Here is a 19,513-nt window from a genome sequence, read left to right as displayed (position 1 = left end):
ATACCACTAGTGGACTTTAATCGGGATTAAACGGGACCCATTTGACATCCCTAGTTGAAAGGGAGTGTACCACCGCTATATTTAAGTTGCCAAGGCATCTAAGCAGTTGAAATAATCTGAGAAAGCACTTAACAATGTGGCCTCATATAAACTACGAAGACAGTCTTGTGATGAAGTTGAGAGGAAAAGTTAAGGACTCAAATGAACTAGGCATGCATTTCTTTACGATAGTACAGCAGACACTGCTGACATATTGGCCAACTCAGGTATAGCGTAACAACAAACAAGCATTCGAATCAAGCAATACAACAAAGCAGACAACTGAACTATTTGTAATTCGGGAGGATTACAGGTTGAGGGCACACACTACTGGAATCAGGGATTTTGCCGTCTGCCAGTTCTTTGCCGTCTGCTTGCAGACGGCAAAGAAGGTCTTTGCCATCAGCTACCAAACAACAGACGGCAAAGAATTAGCAGACGGCAAAGAAGGTCTTTGTCATCTGTTATTTCTTTGCCGTCTGCTGGCAGATGGCAAAGAATCTTTGCCATCTGCCAGCGGACGGCAAAGAAGTGCCAGCGGATGGTAAAGAAGTGCCAGCGGACGACAAAGAGGGGGGCTATCTTCGGATCTGACCAGTGGATCTCATTTTCCCCCGATGGGCCGAAAGAAGCGCATCCCCCCACCAAACCCTACTCCGCCCCCACATCCGCCCGCCGGCGCCCTCCTCCGCCTCGCCGATGCGCTGGGGTCGCCGCTCCTCCTCCGCGCCCACGGCACCGTCCACTCCCGCGTCGCCGCCGTCCTCACCGACCCCGCCGCCCGCGCACGCCACCACCAGGCCGCCCTCCTCGCCGCGCGCCGCGCCGTCGACCTCGTGCCCTACTCCCTCGAGCTCGCCCACTTCCGCGCCCTCCTCCTCTACGAGGCCGCCAGCGACAACCGCGCCTACGAGGAGGTCATCGCCGAGTGCGAGCGCGGGCTCAGGATCGACGACCCCTCCGACCCGGAGCCCCACTCACTCAGGCTGCCCGCCCCCGACCCCGACCAGCTCCGGGCCGAGCTTCGCAACCGCGCCTCTGCTCTCCTCCGGCCGGCGCGCCACCGCGCCTCGTCTCCTCCAGCCGGAAGGGTACCCAACGCCGCCACCCCCCGCCCTCCACCCATCCACACACCCGGCTCTCCCGGCTCGGCGCGCGCCACCGTGACCTGCGGGAGGCCCGAGCTCGAGCTCGCCGGCGACGACGACGCACCGCACAGGGTCCCTCCCTACTTCTCCCCATCGATTCCTCTCTCCTTCGCTCCTTCCTTCTGTCCCCCATTCCAATAGACTTATTTTTGCTTTGATTTAGATCAGCAGGAGCTCTCCCCCTCTCCAGATCCATGCACGGCGACGACCAGGACCCCACACTCAAGCCCCACGAGCTGGACGAGGTCGACAGCGAGGTCATCTGCCCTGCCCACCATGATTTCCCATAGAACAAGAAGGTCGACCCTCTCGCTCTATTTTCTTTTCTTTCCAAATGATTGCTGCCGTGCTCTTGGATAATTCTCTAGGGGCTCTCAAATTTTCTTGGACTGAACCTGATGCAAAAAACGTGGCCACTTTGTTTCCTGATACTCGCAGGTTACAGCCATCGATAGACTAGCATCACTGGCTATTTTGTTTCTCTTCTCTCACCGTGTGAGCACTAGCAGTGTAGAATTTGTGAGAGCTGCTACTTAGTTAAGCAACTACTAGTTTAATAAGTAAATGTCCATGAGATGCTCCTGTTGGTTCCTTTGATTTTTGTTGTTTATGGATGGAAAGTAATTCATTCATCTCACTAAATCGATTGGGAAAGAGTTGATTGTTTGTTAACTAGGCCTGCTATTACACTGCTTCTCTGTTATATAATATGTGCAAACTTTCTATTTGTTATGTGGTGAAAATAGCCATCATATTTATTTCCACACAATCAAGTTGATGAAAATTATGCCACGTGAATTTTCATGCTATTGTACCAAGATGAGGGTGCTGCTTGTTGCCATGGAATGCTTAGTTTGATCCCACTTGTTATCAGCAAATAAATATACGTGTTTTATTTTTGTACGTTTTGTTATGAAAGACAAGTCCCTTTGGAAGAAAAAGACTACTTGGAAGGAAAATGGAAAGCCGACTATGTATTCTCGGTTATTGGTAAAATCAAAATCTGGTACAACTCATGCTTGATTGTTACTGGGTTAATGCCAAGCTGCTTATACAATCGATGATACTATTTTTTATATGCGTAACTAGAAGTAGCTGACATCCTTGTACTTCATCCGCTTATATAATTGATGCACATACAAGTAGGCTCCTGATCTTTTCTCAATTTAATATATATCACAATTTGATGATGAATTCCTTGTTTCCAGTACATGTCACCAAGTTCAGGATATTACGTAGTAAATGCCTCCGTCTGACAAGATGTAAAAATAAACCTTTTCCCGCCCTTTACTCTGTTTTATTTGTTTATAATGGAAACTAGTGCAGAGTTAGATACGTATAGTGCTTGAAGATTTTCCCTCTTAAGTCCTCTTAAAATAGTTTGGCCATAGTTTGTATCTACACGTGCCTTGAGCATCCATATTTTGCCCAGCTGATATATTTTTGTTATTATTAGATTCAGACTCAGCTATTTTTTTTCTTTTTTGTTCCTACAAGATGTTCAACTTAGCTTTAAATACAGTAAATTTGGATACTGGAAATGTTATATGACTCTGTTCTCCATGTATCCAGCATTATCCATGTTGCTCTTGACATTCATGCTTTATGAACAAGTAGAACACACCTGACAAGACAGCTGTCAATGAATGCTATGAGGTTTAGGAGAGACTTTGTGGATGTTTTTGCCTATTACCACGTGTTGGCCACTAGAACAAGTAGACATTTTAGATGGCCCTTTTTTGTCTGTACGTTGTGTATGTCATCTGTTAGAACTGGGATTGTTTTTGGTTTTGGCCTTGATAATACTAACTCTACCCTTTAGTTCAATCAGTTTCAAGGCCGCCCTTTTGCTCTCCACAATTCAGCCCTCTATTTTCCTGTTTGAAAAAGATGTGCTTATGTCATTGTGTTTGTTGAACTGTACAGCATAACAACAGTGGAGTGACTTGCAGGTGCCTCATGTGGATTTTATGGCTTAAGCCAAGAGGAGAAAGAAAGGGCTCTGCATATGAAAAGATACCAACATTATTGTTTCCATGAAATTGGTAATATATGTGGCATGTGTTTGTTTATCTTTTCTGCAAGAGCAACTTGTGTCCTAAGACCTTCTAGTGGTACTGAGACCCATAAAAAGAAATTGTCTTCTTGCATGATCACTTACTGAAAATAGGGACAATCAGCTTTACTTCTGAGTACTTAGAAGTAGTTAAGTTATCTAAGTTATTATGGGTACTGTTACAATGTGCTTGTATTGAACCATCTATCCAAGTTTATTAGTAACTCTATATGTGCTTCTCTGCACCTATGCTTGCCTGTATATCTATTTGCTTTATGGACATGACTCTTGTGTTTGTTTGCTTGTTGTACTGTGATAATTGCAATGCTTATTTAGCGACAAAATTTTCTCTTAATGTACTGTTGCAGGATCTGGATATCTCTCAAAATTTAGTACTTTCTGGTGTTGACTCTTAGTGTTTTTGTTATGCAGGTTGGAAGAAAAGAAGAAGATCCAGAGAAGATCTTAGTAATAAGATAGTTTTTAGGAAAATAGATATTTAGTTTTAGGTCATTTCTTCTAATTTCAGATATGGAGTGCTTGTCTTTAGTTTTTGTTTAGACTTTGTGAAACTTGCTAACTATGGATGAAACTGTGTAATATTGATGAAACTATGTATATGTATGGATGAAACTTGCTACTATTGGTAACATGTGTTGGATATGCTATATTGGTACTATGTATGGATGAAACTTGCTACTATGTATATATATGTGTGTTTGATTTTCTGTGAAAATGAATGGGTATAAGAAGAAACAGAATTAATGCCTATTTGGTCTCTTTGCCATATGCCAGCAGATGGCAAACAGCCTGCAGTCTTTGCCGTCTGCTGGCAGACGGCAAAGACTGCAGGCTCTTTGCCGTCCGCTGCAGACGGCAAAGGCCCTTTGCCGTCAGCCGCCCGGAAGCAGACGGCAAAGACTGCAGGCTCTTTGCCGTCCGCTGCAGATGGCAAAGGCCCTTTGCCGTCAGCCGCCCGGAAGCAGACGACAAAGTAGCTCTTCGCCGGACCTTACTTTGCCGGAGCCTTTTGCCGTCCGCGGCTGACGGCAAAGGCCTTTGCCGTCCGCCGTTCATGCCTTTGCCGTCCGCCGTGGCAGACGGCAAAATAGCTGATTCCTGTAGTGACAAGCCAAGAAAGCAGCCCACTCGCATTAGATTTCAGATGTACTAAAACACACTGGCTTACCATATGTTGCTGTGAAGCCTCGCTGCTATTGCAATGTTCTTTGAAGATATCGTCAGCATCCCGTGGTTGCAAATCTAGTTGTTGTAGTTTATTCTGCACCCTCTATTTAGGTAAAATTAATTTTAATCGCATGCACTGGTCTGAATTGATCATCAATGGTTCATCTAAACTAATGAAAGAAGGGTGTGTGCATACACGACAATATATCTGCTTCCCTCTATTTTTATGCTTGTTCGAGGTGCCAGCCCCAAAAGAACAAATATTTTGCTTGATGGGGTTGGCAGCTCCATAATTAATAGAAGCATCAAATTAGTCATGCAACTTGGGAAGATCAAGAACACACAAACAAGTAAGGAACAAAGGCTCGGAGCAGTGATGTAATAGCTAGCATCAGAAAATGTAGGGTAAAACGAACAAAACGCAGCGGAACCACATGCTAGTTTGCTGATGTGTAATTAAGCATAGAGAACATTAAGCAGTCTGATGGAACCACTAGGTGGCATCAGAACAACACCATTATCATAAATATAGCATTCAAGAAGTAAAATAGTAGACAGTGATATCTAGGAAGTACAATAATACTTAGGACAAAACTAAAGCATATTAACTATATGTGCACTAGTATGTAATTTAGCACATGTAACATGTTCACTGCCAGAAGTATGGCCCTACAGGTGCAAGCAGAATAACGCGTCTCATGAAAAACTGAATGATGCCCTGAAGAAATTCAAAGGTGCGGTGCTTATGCTAGGAAAGTGAAGGTAGCCGCCGGCCGTTGGATAATAGTACCTGATTCTCGGCGGCGTATGGGTATCGTTGTCATACTTGATAGCTAAGGATCGTCGATGGTGCTCGTGTTGCGGTTGAGTTTGGGCCGGCTGTCACCATCGCTGAAGTGGCTCCGGTGCTACGGTTGCGGCGCCTGTCGACATACAAGAAAGCTCATCTGTGGTAAGTGAACAGTTGCACGATAAAGAGAAAAACCAAAGGAGTACAAATCGAAATAACCTGACGAGGCTACGACGTCGGTAAAGCAGGGCCAGTGAAGTTGAATATGGCGTCCGTGGAGCAGGTCCGGTGCAGTGGACGAAGGCTTCGGCGGGCGCATTGTACAGTGCTTTCGGTGAGGCGGATCTGTTGCGGCGAACGAGGGCTTGTATGAAGGGCCAGCGAAGGGGCAGACGAGGGAGTCAGTGAAGGGCCTACAATGTGGTGGACGAGGGCGCCAGTTAAGCAGATCCGGTGCGGTGCACCATGATGGCGGTCAAGGAGATCTGGAGCGGTGGACAAGCCAGTCGCTTAAGCAGCTCCAGTGAAGTGGTGAGTTGGCAGTTGGGGGTTCCAAGGTGCGGAAGGTAGATCCGACGGGGTGTGAGGTCCACCGCTGCGACGGAGGACTAGATTCGGCGGCTTGCCATGGTTGGGGGGAGGGTCGGGGAGGGGCTCTGGGGAAGAATGTGTTGGGGGCAAAGAGGGGAAAACAATGGAGTTACCAAAGCAGCCCTTTTCCGTTCATGTGGCAGGGGTAAAACAGGAATATCGCACGACTAAACTTTCGGGCGCGAGATATTTCGATGTGAGCGGGAAGTTTGAAAGCTTTTGGCGCTTATTCTGCTCTTGTACGGCCGACTATGATATCATGGCCGAGAATTTGTTTGTTTTGCACGCAAAAAAGTGCAAGTTTTGAAAATCAATGTCTCCAACTCGAAACTTAGATTGTCCATTCAATTCAAATATGGATCATTGAGCTACTACAAGCAAATACCATCATACGGTCCAATTCAAATGAAATTCCAAATGTATTTAAGCTAAATATGATGACAAAAGCAAAAATGTGTATGTGTATGAATAAAGTGGATGATTATAAAGTTTGAACATGCCCGTATGTGTATATCTCTAGGTTTGATATATGAATTTGAAATCACGAAATCCCAGCTTGAAAAATGTACCTCCGTTTAAATGAATTACAAAAGCTAATGATGGAGTCGAATTCCAAAATTCCAATCTTAGGTTTGTAATTCTGGTACATCAAGGTATATCACGCATGTTCAAAAGTATCGTTATCTCATAGTCCAAACTATGAAACAAATTGATCAACCATGAGTGCACACACTATTGACCATGTATATCTCAATTACGCTAAAGTCCCTCAAATACAGACACCTCACTCTTTATCTGAAGCCAACCCCCCCACACATATAGAAGTCATTCTCTCCCCCAAACACCAAAACACGAGCACATTAACACCCCTCTCTCTTCTAAAGTCCGGACCCCAATATAGGTCTCTATCACTTTGTCTCTCGGGCATGCACACATCTCTCCCCCACTCTCTTGGTCTCCCGGCATCTCTCTTTCCCAAGCACACGCACTATGTAGAGTGTATCTTTCCCATACACACAAAACGTCACCCCCAAACGTCTATCTCCCTAGTTATGTGGTTCTCGCGCACTCACCTCACACACCACCCCCACTGCAAACAAGCACAATTTGTCTCCTTGTGCACCACTCTCCTCTTTCTATCTCTCCCACAAGCGGACCCGCCCCAGCTCCTTCCCTGTATACATATATGTCGTGACTCTTTCCATAGCTCCCTAATGTATCATCGTTCTCGATCTCGCACATTGTTCTCTACATCTATTCTAGATCTCTCATGAAGTCCCTATCACACACACGATGACTCGCTTCCCTTGCGTCTCCGTACATAGGCCAATTTCGAACAACATCAACATTGTCTCCCTATCTATACGCCATTCATGGACACAAACGACCCCTCTCGCCCCCCTCTCTCTCTCTCCGTCGCTAGCTCTCTCTCTCTCTCTCTCTCTCTCTCTCTCTCGCTCTCACACCCCTCTCCCACACACACTCGATGTCTCTTCCAAATAGTCTACTCCCCCCACCTGCACCCATGCTATCCTGCTACTACACATGTCACACCATTCCCCCTTCCCTTATACTAGGTTTACATCATTAGTGGTCTCTCTACTCCAGATACACACACTCCCTCTCACACACAAACGCGTGCACAAACACACACAGACACGCACAAACACCCATTTGTCTGGATCCTCATCTCTCCCCATCCGCATGTGTATCTCACACACTCACTCTCTAATTATGTATATGTTTCTCCACATTACACAACACAAAGCCCCATGTACATGTCTCTCTCTATCCTCCACACACATAGATACAAAGAATCTGTTATCATTGCCTCAGTCTCTAGACATATCACACACGCACACTGTCTCTCTCTCTCGCAAACACGCTCAACAAGGGTTTCCCCGTGAATAACTTACCGTCTATTCATCAACAGTCATGGCAGTACGGCGAACACAAGACATGAAAAATAATAAATCTACACATGCTTAGACCACCTAGTATGACTACTAGGACTAGAGCAAGCCAAAAAGCGCGCCGCCGTCACCCCCTCCTTATCGGCGATGGGAAAACCTTTGTTTTACACAGTTGAGAAGTCATCGTGCTAAGGCCCCACATGCTGAGGCGTTGAATAGAATGTAGATGCTAGTTTACGGAAACAAGTATCGACAATACATTTGTATCTCCATACTTATATTTCTTCTCTTATAAAAAACCGAGTTGGTGATGATGGTACACGTGCCATCTTACAATATAGACCGTCCGATCTATATCTGACAGATGGAAATTAAACTAAAAGATACCCGCACCCCTCTCCACATTTGCAGACAAGGCCTTCCCTCCTTCATCCTTATCTCCAACAACCTCATTGTGGAGCAATTAAGAAAGAAAGCCTCTGGAACAAACTAGCCTTGTGGCCGCTGCCGGCGTCGTCAATCCCCATGCCTCCGGTCAGTCCGACCACCAATCACCATCACGCCCCACTCCTCTTCACCTTATCTCATATTTCTCGAGATATCATTAGTTTTTACACATGGGATTACTCCCGCATGGGTCAATCACAACAAGTGTTTTATAAAAGAATGCATCTTGATGTTCCGTGCAATGCACGGATCTTTCTAGTACTCCTACAGAAGACTAAGTTGGTGATGATGGTGTGTCTGCCATCCGTCGTTTCTGACCATTAGATCTATATCTAACGACTGTGAGGTAAGTTGTTGCCTTTTCTCACCAACATCCCACTTGTCTACCAATTTGCAGAAAAACCCATAATTAGTATCTTAAAACCAACCACATCCCTCCCGGACCTCACCAAAACAGCCCAAGGAATATATTCTAATTGAAACATAATATATCTCTAGTGATATATGTATATCAAAATTAGAGTGTTTTGTATCAAGTTTGTGAATAAGTATTATTCTAATTATGATTCATTGCAACGCACATGAACATTGCTAGTATTTCCAACCATGCATTTTTTCCTAGTATTCCATAGTTTCGAGTTTTCCATCAAGATATTAGTCAGTCATGGTTGATATTTACTTTCAATCATGTACACATATGCACTATGTAACTAGCCTTGCTTATTGGCTTCCAAAGCTTAACTTTACAATATGTAGAGTATCTAACAAAAAACTACCACTTTCAACCAGCCCTAGGAAGAATCTATTGTACAAAAAATAGCAAAAACATACCCAAAATTTCTTAATCCACGCCAAAAACTACTACCTAGTACTCCTATCGATTAGGTTCATTTAAACCCATTTATGACAGGGTTGGCCCACACGTCCGTGCTGACGAGGCAGCTTAAACCAACACATTTTGTTTGACCGTAGACACGAGGGACCCACATCTGACCTTCTATTCTGTTATTCCCCCTCAAATCATTATTTTTCCTGAACATTACTTCAAACAGTACTGATGCGTGTTCGTCGGTGGCGCCGGTGATGAGCGAGTTGGCTGCCGCTCTGCTGGACGGGCCGGACGCCCCGCTGGCCTCCGCACGGGTTGGCAGGCAGGCCCGAGCGTGACTCACGAGCAAGAAAGCGGCCGTGCTGGCCTTCGCTCGAGTCAGATGGCTGGCCTTAGCGCGGCGCGCGCGAGCAAGCCACCACGCCGCCGTGCCAATCTAGCTAGCAAACCTTGCAGACAAGCAGCTGGACGGAGCTATCTTGGCTAGCTAGCGGCCGCGAGCGCCGGACGGAGCTAGCATCCGGGCTGCCGCAAGATGGGCTCCGCACCGCCGGTGGTTTTGACCTCGCCTTTTGCCGGCGGCAGTAGCTGCGTCCCATGGCTGAGGATTACTAGGTGGACGGGCCGGAGGTAGGAGGTCACTCGGGGATTTTTGTGCAGACTGACATGTAGGTCCCACAAGTCATAACGCCTGGTCGAATAGAAGGCGTTGACTTAATGGGCGACATGGGCCCTGTCAGAGGTGAGAGTTAAATTCTAACCCTGAACTAACTCTAACCAAAGTGGTGTTTGGATGGCAGGGTTAGATTGACAACAAATGTATCCAAACAGGGCCATGGGTTGAAACATGCCTATAACGGTACTTTGTAGAGTAGTCGTTTCTTGGTAGGGCTGGTTGGTAAGAGCATGTACAATGGTTGATAAGGTAGTCTTATCTTAAGTCTACCACGTATGCAAGTGGTAGTAGTTTCTTGGCATTATTAGTGGTTTCTTGCATTATTAGGGGTTTCTTGTAAGGAACAATGTACGTACTACTAGCGACAAAAGGCGATTCTAGGTTGCGTTGTACTCCAATGAGTACTACTAGTGGTCGCGGGAGTGTATACCTCATTTTGCGGGTTCGATCCCGGCCGAATGCAGGGCGACCTTTTTTTTAAATAGTAACTTTGCTGCGAGCCAATATTTTACACGGGTAGTTTGAGTTTTGAAGTCAAACGGACGTGCGGCACCACAATCTGGGTGCACTGGATAGCCTAGCCACGTGAATGGGTTTTCCTTCCCAGCATCCTGTGGCTCACGTGCTCGCCCTAGCCGCACCTCGCTTGCAGCTTCCTCATCAGCTAGTAGCATATTCAAACTAGCGCCTCCCAATTAAGCCTGAGGATCCGGAAAAGCCTGGCGGGGCATTGGGAACTGTTCAATATGGCTCTGTACGTAAAGTGCTCTACTACTACTCTGTATCTTGTGGCGTTGCATGCATGGACTTCATTCCATTGTCGGCTCTACTACAAAAGAAATTCCTCTTGACGTGTTTTTTTTGAAACGGAGGCAAAAGCTTTGCTTCATCTCATTCATAAAGAAGGAGCTACTAACAAAGTTCGACGAGATCCATTACACCTCCACAAATGGAAGCGAAAAGCCTAGTCTCGCTGTATCAAATAACTCAAATGTTCTGCCCCCGCAGTAACCGTCGCTGATAAACAGGCTGCTAGTGTGTGCGTGAGAGGAGCAGCTGAGTAGGCCAACTACATGAGAGGAGCGGCTGAATAGAGCACTGAGAGTATCCACTAGGCCACTACGCAGGTGTACTTTCCCTGCATTGATAGTATAAAGATGGTTCTAGAGAACAGTAGTACCCTCCACTTCCAACTGTAGCTCCTTGGCACTGAGATTCGAGAGTTCAAAACTGGTGCACTATACTAGACTAGACTAGAAGTACAGTACATCACACTACTAGTTGAGAAAAAGTAGTACTAGTACTGCTACAGTACGAGTACGTACTCCTCCGTCACATAATGTAAGACGTTTTTTGACACTAGTTGGCGTGTACAAAAAATAGCAAAAACATACCCAAAATGTCTTAATCCACGCCAAAAACTACTACCTAGTGCCAAAAATTTCTTACTAGTGCTATTATTTACAGTATAATGCAATCCCATAACATCCCATAATGCTAGTACTAGTAGTAAATAATAGCCTCACCCCTTCGCGAAGGAACGATCTACAGTTGGAAGGGACGAGGCCCTGCGGTTACTACACTCTTATCTCCTCCTCGCCAGTTCCCCTTCCCCCGAAGAGAAGGCAGTTCGTCGCTACTCCCATGGATTCGCCAGGCGGTTCTCCTCCTCGTCGGGGCTGGGAGACCTTGGACGATGATCCTCTGGGAGAAATCGCACGCCGCTCCGACGTCCTCACCGCCGCAAGACTCGGTGCTTCCTGCACCAACTTTTTCAAGACGGTGCTTAAACAGGCTTGGGAAAAGGCCATGCTTGTTGGTCTTCCATGCGTCCTCGAGGAGAAGGTTCTTCTATGGGACAATCCTTCGAACAGTCCACCGCTCCCTGGCCATGGTTGCACGTTGACTTCGCTAGAGTTGCCGACGTTGAGAGGTAGTCAGATTTTATCCGATGAGCTGGTTAGTAATGGAGTTTGATCATGTAGTACTACTTAGTTATTCCATTTCCATCCCGTAATTTCTCCGCTGCCCACCGTCTTATATATAGGTCTGGGTCGGTGCCAACGAAGATTGACTTGCATACCTCCGGCCGGATACCACCATCATTTTGCACAACATCCACAACAATGCGGCCGTTCCGGTAGACCCCTTCTCCACCATTGGGATCGGCCTTCCGGACTGGCTGGGCTTGAATACGTATGATGATGCCTACGTGATATTGAAGAAGATAGCAATTGCAGACCCGCCGACAAAGCGACGCATCTACGACGATTACTATCTCATCGCGGTGTTCGACATAAGGATTGCCATCAATGCAAGAGGCAATAATGGCAGAGGCTGGTGCATGTTGGTGGCGGCAGATTTGTACCCCTACACGTTCGAAGACGCCGTGCGCCATCTTGGCCGCATCTTCGCGGTGACAAGCTAGGGGACTGGTTTCATCTGGTTTCCATCCTACGGTACGGGAGATTACAAACGGAATGCACAAACCATGCATCATTTGCATCCCTAATGGTACTCCATTATTTTGCAGGGACCAGTCATCCCCCGATCAAAATAAGATCGCCGATCCTGGATGTGCATTTGCATCTGCGATTCGGTCTAACCTGGAACCTTGTAGCTGAATTTGGCATATTGGGATCAACTATCTTAGTAGTCGTTACCCATGGTACCACTGATGTGCAACATGGTCACACAATCTACCACGATCGGACCGTCACCATCTACCCAGGTATTCCATTTTTTAACCCTCCCGCCTTGTCTTTCATTGTTGTGTAGGAGTACTTTTTACCTTGGAGGACGCGTATAGCTAGCTAGGCCCTTGAAGACTTGAATCCACTAGCTGCCACCATTTTTGTTTTTCCATGTCTTACTATCTCATCCATGCGGCCAAGAGTGGCTATAAATAATAAGCCGGTTATTTTACTTCCTCTATACCGGAGTAGTACTATTTGCTGCACAGTATTACTGACCGCCATATTTGAGCACAACATTATTATGCATGGACCTTGACTATGTATGCCACCATGTGTCCAGATCTGAGATGCCGCGTGTACCAGATGAACGGCGCCGAGTTCGACCCCCGTGATGCTACGTGGGTGCCGAGGAACACTCTTGGAGAGTACTCGCTTTTCATTGGGGACAGCTACCCCATTGTGAAGTAGATGCCACCTTCCGTGCACGACACAGAAGGCCTGCCATTCATGAAGCATGGTTGTGTCTTCAGTGCGCACTGCCAGATGAACGACATGCTGGGACACGCTATCCCTGATTTATGCCGCTTCAGCTTGGATGAGTCTCCATCGTGTGGAACCGGACTAGAAAGCTGCGACAATGATTCCCGTTTCCCACCGCTATGGATCATGCCATCCATGAAGAACACCTGGGACTGGAACTTGGAGGAGGACATGTAGCCCATCTATAACGTGTGGAGTACGGTAAATTGTGAACGGTAGCCCTGTGAATATATGTAGACTAGCCGTGCACAAATTTATCACATGAATTGGAGATGAACTTGTGTGGCATACTGGCATTTGTCCTTTAGAATTTATTACTAGTAAATGTGTTATGTGTACGTGCAACTTGTGTGGTTGTTGCACGGGCTCCAACACGCTCTTTGAGAAAAAAGGTGGCACAACTTTGGATATACGTGACGTGGCGGCATCATACAGTAGCATCATTCGCTATAGTTGTAGTACACTCCTACTAGGACGACAACTCCTATAAAACCTTGCGCTTGGCTCTTTGCCTCTCCGGGAGGTTCAACAGTTCGTACTCGTGTGAACCTTGCACTTGGCTCTTCGCCTCTTCGGAAGGTCCAACAATGATGATACTACAGTACAATATGCTTCTGGCAATCTGAAACCGATTGAACTGCTACACGTCCACCGCGAGGGCGAGGGCGAGGGAGAGGGAGAGGGCGCTGTAGTCAAAACCCTCTCCTCGTCCCGCGAACCACCGCAAGGGAGAGGTGTAGTAAGCAAGCTTCTCCTCGTTCGGCGAGTTGACGGGACACATCAAAGCAGTACTAGTACTAGTCCATACTGCATCCTTTCCGGTTGATATGGCTTAATTTGAAACAAGAAAAATACACTGGAGGTCAACGTATGTAACAATACGCTCTTTACGATCACTATATATAGTTTTGCGGTGATTATACGGTCACTAGCTCATCATAGAGCACCGTATTGCACCGTACTGACCGGCCACATAGTCGACATGGCACTTTGTTGACTGGTTAAATTGTCACCTGGTTTCTGGGTCCCACCTGTCAGTTGGCAGAGCAAAGAAATCAGTTAAACAAAACTTCACGCAGGCACGACAGGAGTCCAACCCTTGCGCGCGAACCACCCTGGCTGTGTATGTGAGTGCATGCACGTGTACTCCCTCGGTCTTCCAACAAAGAGTGTACATCGACTAAAAAACAAAGAGTGTAGTACATGATGTACATCTACACTTCCAATGCATTTAGCCTTTAATCTAAATCGATATTGATTGACTAATGCACCAACTTGTTCTCTAGGTATAGGCTACATGTCTATCCTTAATTACAGCATGCAACGACCTTCATTTAATCTTCTTCTCTCAATGGTCGCATGCACACATAAGTCTGCTACTTTTGGGCGTTAATTATGCCCTGGTCAATGTGTAAATCTATAAATGTACAGTCTTTCACGGACGTAGGGAGTAGGTTGAGCACTTGAGCGTGAGCGTGTGTGTTGCGTCGTGTGCTGTGTGCCGCATGGGTGCGTGAGTGTTGCGTGCGTCCATGTGTACGTGTGAGTGTTGCATGTTGCATGCATGCATGCATGCATGGGGCTTACTCCCCCCATCGACATGTTCATATTTCAAGCTTCCTCTGTTCCCTCCATATGGTGATACTCCCTTTGTTCCCAAATATGGAGTAAAAGCCTCCATATGTTCCCAAATACGGAGTATTTGTCTTTCTACAGATTTCAACAAGTGACTAGGTACGGAGCAAAACGAGTGAAGTGAGCGTAGAGGCATAGGGATACTGTAGAAAGGAAGTCTCCGCGATCCATTATTCCCCATCTCGGTCAGAGAGAACTATTCAACTAGTCTTCGCAGTGAAGTGACAATACACGCTGCAGCAGATGGGACACGTAATTAATAAGCTGAACCAGCGTGTTGGTGTTACTAAATCAGCCTTACCCAGTACTGCCATCATGTTTGCCAGTAGAGCACGCTTCCGCAAATACGCCTACGCACCTTTGTCCTCCATTAACTGACATGGGCCCACTTGTGGTAGACCCAAATGTCATCGTTTTAACTATTTACACTCCGAAGGATGGTATATCCTGGTAGTAGTACTAGTAGAATTGAGATTTAATGCACTTTCTTCCCCGTCTTCCACTCTTCTTCCTCCTCTCTTCTTTTTCCTCCTCTCTCCCCCATCGTCGGCCGCACACCATTTACCCCCGCTCACTGCTCGCCCGCCCACGCCATCTTCCTTGGTAGCTCGCGCGTACCATATCCCCCCGCTCACTGCTCGGCCACACGAGGAGAATCTTCTTCACTCGCCCGCCCGAATCCACTTCCCCGCTGGCTCGCAGGCACCGAAAACCCCAATGGTAGAACCAACTGACACGCAGAGCCGCGATTGGAATTCCCTCCCCGATGTTCTCTTGGAGCAGATCTGTAATCGTATGGACCTACTCAGCACCGTCCGTCTGGCCGCATGCTCGGTGTCTTTGTACCGTCTACTCGTCTGCAACCGGCTGGCTCTTTTCAAGACACACTGCTTGCTGATGCCCGATCCTTGCAGGTGGCCCAGACACCGACTTGACGATCCTACGGAGGTAGCCGTGGTGCCCCTCGACATGCTACCACTACCCGTCCACCTGTCCTTCATGCGCGGCCACTACTGGGCGGGCATGAAGGCCAACTGGATCGTCCGCATCCACCAATCTGGTAGTCCATGGCATCTTGTGGATATCTACACCCAGTGAGAGATCACCCTTCCATCGTTGGATACCGCCGCCATCGAGCCTCGTGGCCCGCCGGACACTCCTGCCTACTACGCACAAGACGCGTCAAGCTTTTGGCTCGACCTCTGTTTGCTGAAAGTTGTAATCTGCGAAGTGCCCACACCATCAGAAGACTACATGGATTACAAGCTCATTGCCTTGTTCAACATGGGATTAGTCTATCTGGAATCCGGTCGCCATACATGGTTATGGCTCATCGTCAATCCTGTTGAGGCAACATTTCTGTCTGATGCTATAGTGCACGATGGCATCGTTTACGCGGTCGACGCACAGATTGGCTGCCTATACTGGTGGAATCTATCGTCCTGTAATTGTTCTATCTCATCTCATCTTTACCTTATGAATACGACTGCCTGTTCATTGTTACAAATTTAGAATAGATAGTATGTCTATAACCACATCATTGCTATATGTTCCTCTCATTTCCTAGATTTTTTATGACCACACATGTTATTGTTAGAGTTGATATGAGAACAATTGGCATCTAATGATTGTTATAATAGATATTATGAGCATAACATCATGATTTCTATATGTTACTCTCATTTCCAAGATTTTTATAATAATGCATGTTATTGCTTAGAGTCGATATGAGAACAGTAGTAGTAAGTGCTATGGTAGAATATGAGTAGGCTCTGTCATAGCTGTTTTCCTCTGATTGTTACATGATGTTTGAACCATGACATATTGCTAGAATATGAAAGCCATTGGCTTATTTTTTAACTTGGGGTATGATTATGACCACGACATTGCAATTCTCTATCTATGATATGTGTCACTGTTATAATAATCTAAATTCCACACATACTCTGAACATGATTGTTTATTTTTGTCCTTCTGGTCTCCAATTTGAATTGTTGCAGTAGACGCAAATGCACTGGCCTTCATGATTCCAGGACCTGGAATCATACCAGCCGATGGGTGGTGGTTTATCGCTCGTTCAACTGACGGTGGTCATTTGATGCTCATTCGCACGTACCAAATTGACCAAACCATTACATCAAACCACATGCAGTACAATGCGTGGGGCGTTCGTGACATTGATGGCTATGGCTACTTCATGTTCGAGAAAGATCCCAGCTCCGTTGGGCCAGGCGTATTCAACTGGAGGCGGGTTTACAGCCTCGGCAACCACTCCATGTTCCTCGGGCTCAATTATCCGATCATCCAACCAATCGTCAATCATATCACCGACGATGATTACCGTGCTATGCAACTTCCATTCGCCAGGGGGGACTGTGTTTACACATCATACCATGGGTTTCATGAAGCACCATATCCAGAGATTCGTCGACACAGCTTGTTGCCAGATAATCCTCAGTGTGTGAAAGGCATCAAGCTTCCATGCGATGGATGGCTTTTGCAAACCCGACATGCGGCGATGTGGTTCATGCCAACATCAAGTATGCACAACTTGATTCGTACTGGTATCTAGACTGAGCCATGTATTCTGCTGCTGTAGCACGACCCTCTTTTGTTGGATATTATGTACTGTTGTTAGTTTGAAGCACTCCACTGGTTTGAAGGATAGATACTTTCCTGGGATCAAGTGCATCCTAACTCAACTGCGTAGGACGTATTGATAATGATGATGGAGATACTGTGCAGAAGCCATATATATATATATATATATATATATATATATATATATATATATATATATATATATATATATATATGTCAGGACCCCGACTCAATGCCACAACGATCTAGCATGTAACGCCTCATATCACTTTGCGGCCTCACGCACGGTATCCCCACGGGTGTCGCCTTACCTTGCCCGGGACCATTTGTGCCTTTTGGCACACGTATATGATAATGTCGCTAGCATCCATATGACAAGGAGCCCGGGCTGACATGGCTAGTCGTGAACCCAAAGTGGCACTAACTTACAGGGACAGGCATACGTGACCCAGCAACGAACGTGTCGGTCATCAACGAGTGAATCCGGGCTGTAGCAACTAGGCTAGCAGGACTCCGGTAAACCGGGTTGTAGTAGGCCAACAGGACTCCGATAGTCATCGTGTGACATTTCCTCGTAGGGACAGACACAGGAACGAAGAAGGACACATGCCGGCCAACCTAAGTGTTCCGGAGCAGTAGCAAGCTACCAGGGCTCAGTGGAAGCACTAGGAGACATTTCCCGGTAAGAGAGGCTACCAAGGATAAACAACAAGATAGTCAGATCCCACACATACCAAGCATTTCAATCATACACACAATATGCCCGATATGTGCAAATACAACATGGCATCACAACATGACTCTACAACTCCAGTACTTTATTTAAAGGCTCAGAGAGCCATACATATCATACACACAAGTACGGGTCACATGACCCAGCATTCAAGTCATACAAACATACAAGCCAACAGCAGAAGTAACATGTCTGAGTACAGAAATCGAGAAAATAAAAGGGGCTTGAGGAAGCCTGGCTATCCTACACGGTCCATCATGAGCTCAGGATCACCACCTAGGCTTCAGCCTACTCGTCGACATCGACGTCTATGAATAACCCATCAGAAGGGGTTGCAGCATCCTCTGTAAAACATAAATTAGGCAAACATGAGAACAAAGGTACTCAACAAGACTTACATTAGATCCCACATACATGCACATTATCAAGAAGGGTTGGTGGGGTCATTGCAGCAAGCCAGCTTTGACTCTTGGCTAAGCTATCTTAGAAGACTCCAACTTGTAATTGTTTTGCGCACTCGACTCCACTACACACCACTTCCATACACTACCGAGGATCAACCTCCGTCATCCTACGGAAGAGCCATCCTCGGCACTCATGCTTATCTTGAGGCTTTTAGTAGTATCCATTTACTTGTCTATGAACTGTATGGGCAACCAAGTAGTCCTTTACCGCGGACGCGGCTATTCGAATAGATGAGGTTAACCCTGCAGGGGTGTACTTCTTCATACACATTTCCACCACTTAGCGTCTGCACACGACATGTGCTCGGCAGACTTCAAGCGAAAGCCAACGTGGGTGTAGACCACGACCTACCTAAACACCTAAGTCTCTAGTCCAGGTTTATCGCCTATTCAGGTTCCATCTGCAGGGAGTCCGGCCGAGGTTTCCACATACGGCCCCGAACGATGTGTACAGGGTTCCGAGACACCTAACGGGTGCCCGGCATGCCCAGCCACGTACCTACCGCATCACAGCCCACCCCGAGGGTCAGCACTGCCCACGGCCTCCAGTAAGCTACAAACACCAGAAACTACTTGCAACTCCTGGACAGAGGACTAGGGTGGATAAGAAGTCGAGCGGGGTCATATTTCAGGGCCCAATGCATTGTAGTAGCTGAATCTTAAATCACACATACAGATCTCAGTGCTTAAGGACGGTTCCAATGAAACAACCCACCATGTACTCCTACATGGCCTCTCATCGATACCTTTACCAAATCGTGTTCAACACCATCACTCTCGTTATCGACATGATCATTTCACTCTAGCCCATCACCCAGATGAACCAGACCTGACACGACTCTAAGCATAGCAGGCATAGCAAGGTAGGAAACACATACACATGGCTCAAACAACTCCTACACATGCTAGTGGGTTTCATCTAGTTACTGTGGCAATGAAAGATCATGCAGAGGAGATGGGTTCAACTACCGTAGCACAGAACAGTTTGAATCGCGTTGTCTTAATGCAGTAAAAGAGAGCTGGAGCGAGAACATGGGATTGTATCGATATGATCAAATGGTTGGTTGCTTGCCTTGCGGGTCCGTAGACTGGTATTGCTCCTCGTTTGGATACTCGCGATACTCTTCCAGGGCAGAACCTGCCGCAGAGAGCACCGATATACAATCA

At 46.6% G+C, this 19,513-nt stretch overlaps 1 long non-coding RNA gene across 1 annotated transcript; it reads left to right on the top strand.

The window, feature by feature from the left end:
• Positions 1-1,408: 1,408 nt before the first annotated feature.
• LOC109736921 (uncharacterized) lies at positions 1,409-3,979 on the top strand. Its single transcript, XR_002226478.4, has 3 exons — positions 1,409-1,486; positions 3,140-3,232; positions 3,676-3,979. It is a non-coding gene; the product is annotated as an uncharacterized lncRNA (long non-coding RNA).
• The last annotated feature ends 15,534 nt before the right edge of the window (positions 3,980-19,513 follow it).

Source organism: Aegilops tauschii, chromosome 1 (assembly GCF_002575655.3).
Source record: "Aegilops tauschii subsp. strangulata cultivar AL8/78 chromosome 1, Aet v6.0, whole genome shotgun sequence".
Classification (NCBI taxonomy): Eukaryota; Viridiplantae; Streptophyta; class Magnoliopsida; order Poales; family Poaceae; genus Aegilops; species Aegilops tauschii.
Note: the sequence above shows the minus strand (reverse complement) of the source record. Positions and strands in the feature narration are given on the sequence as shown.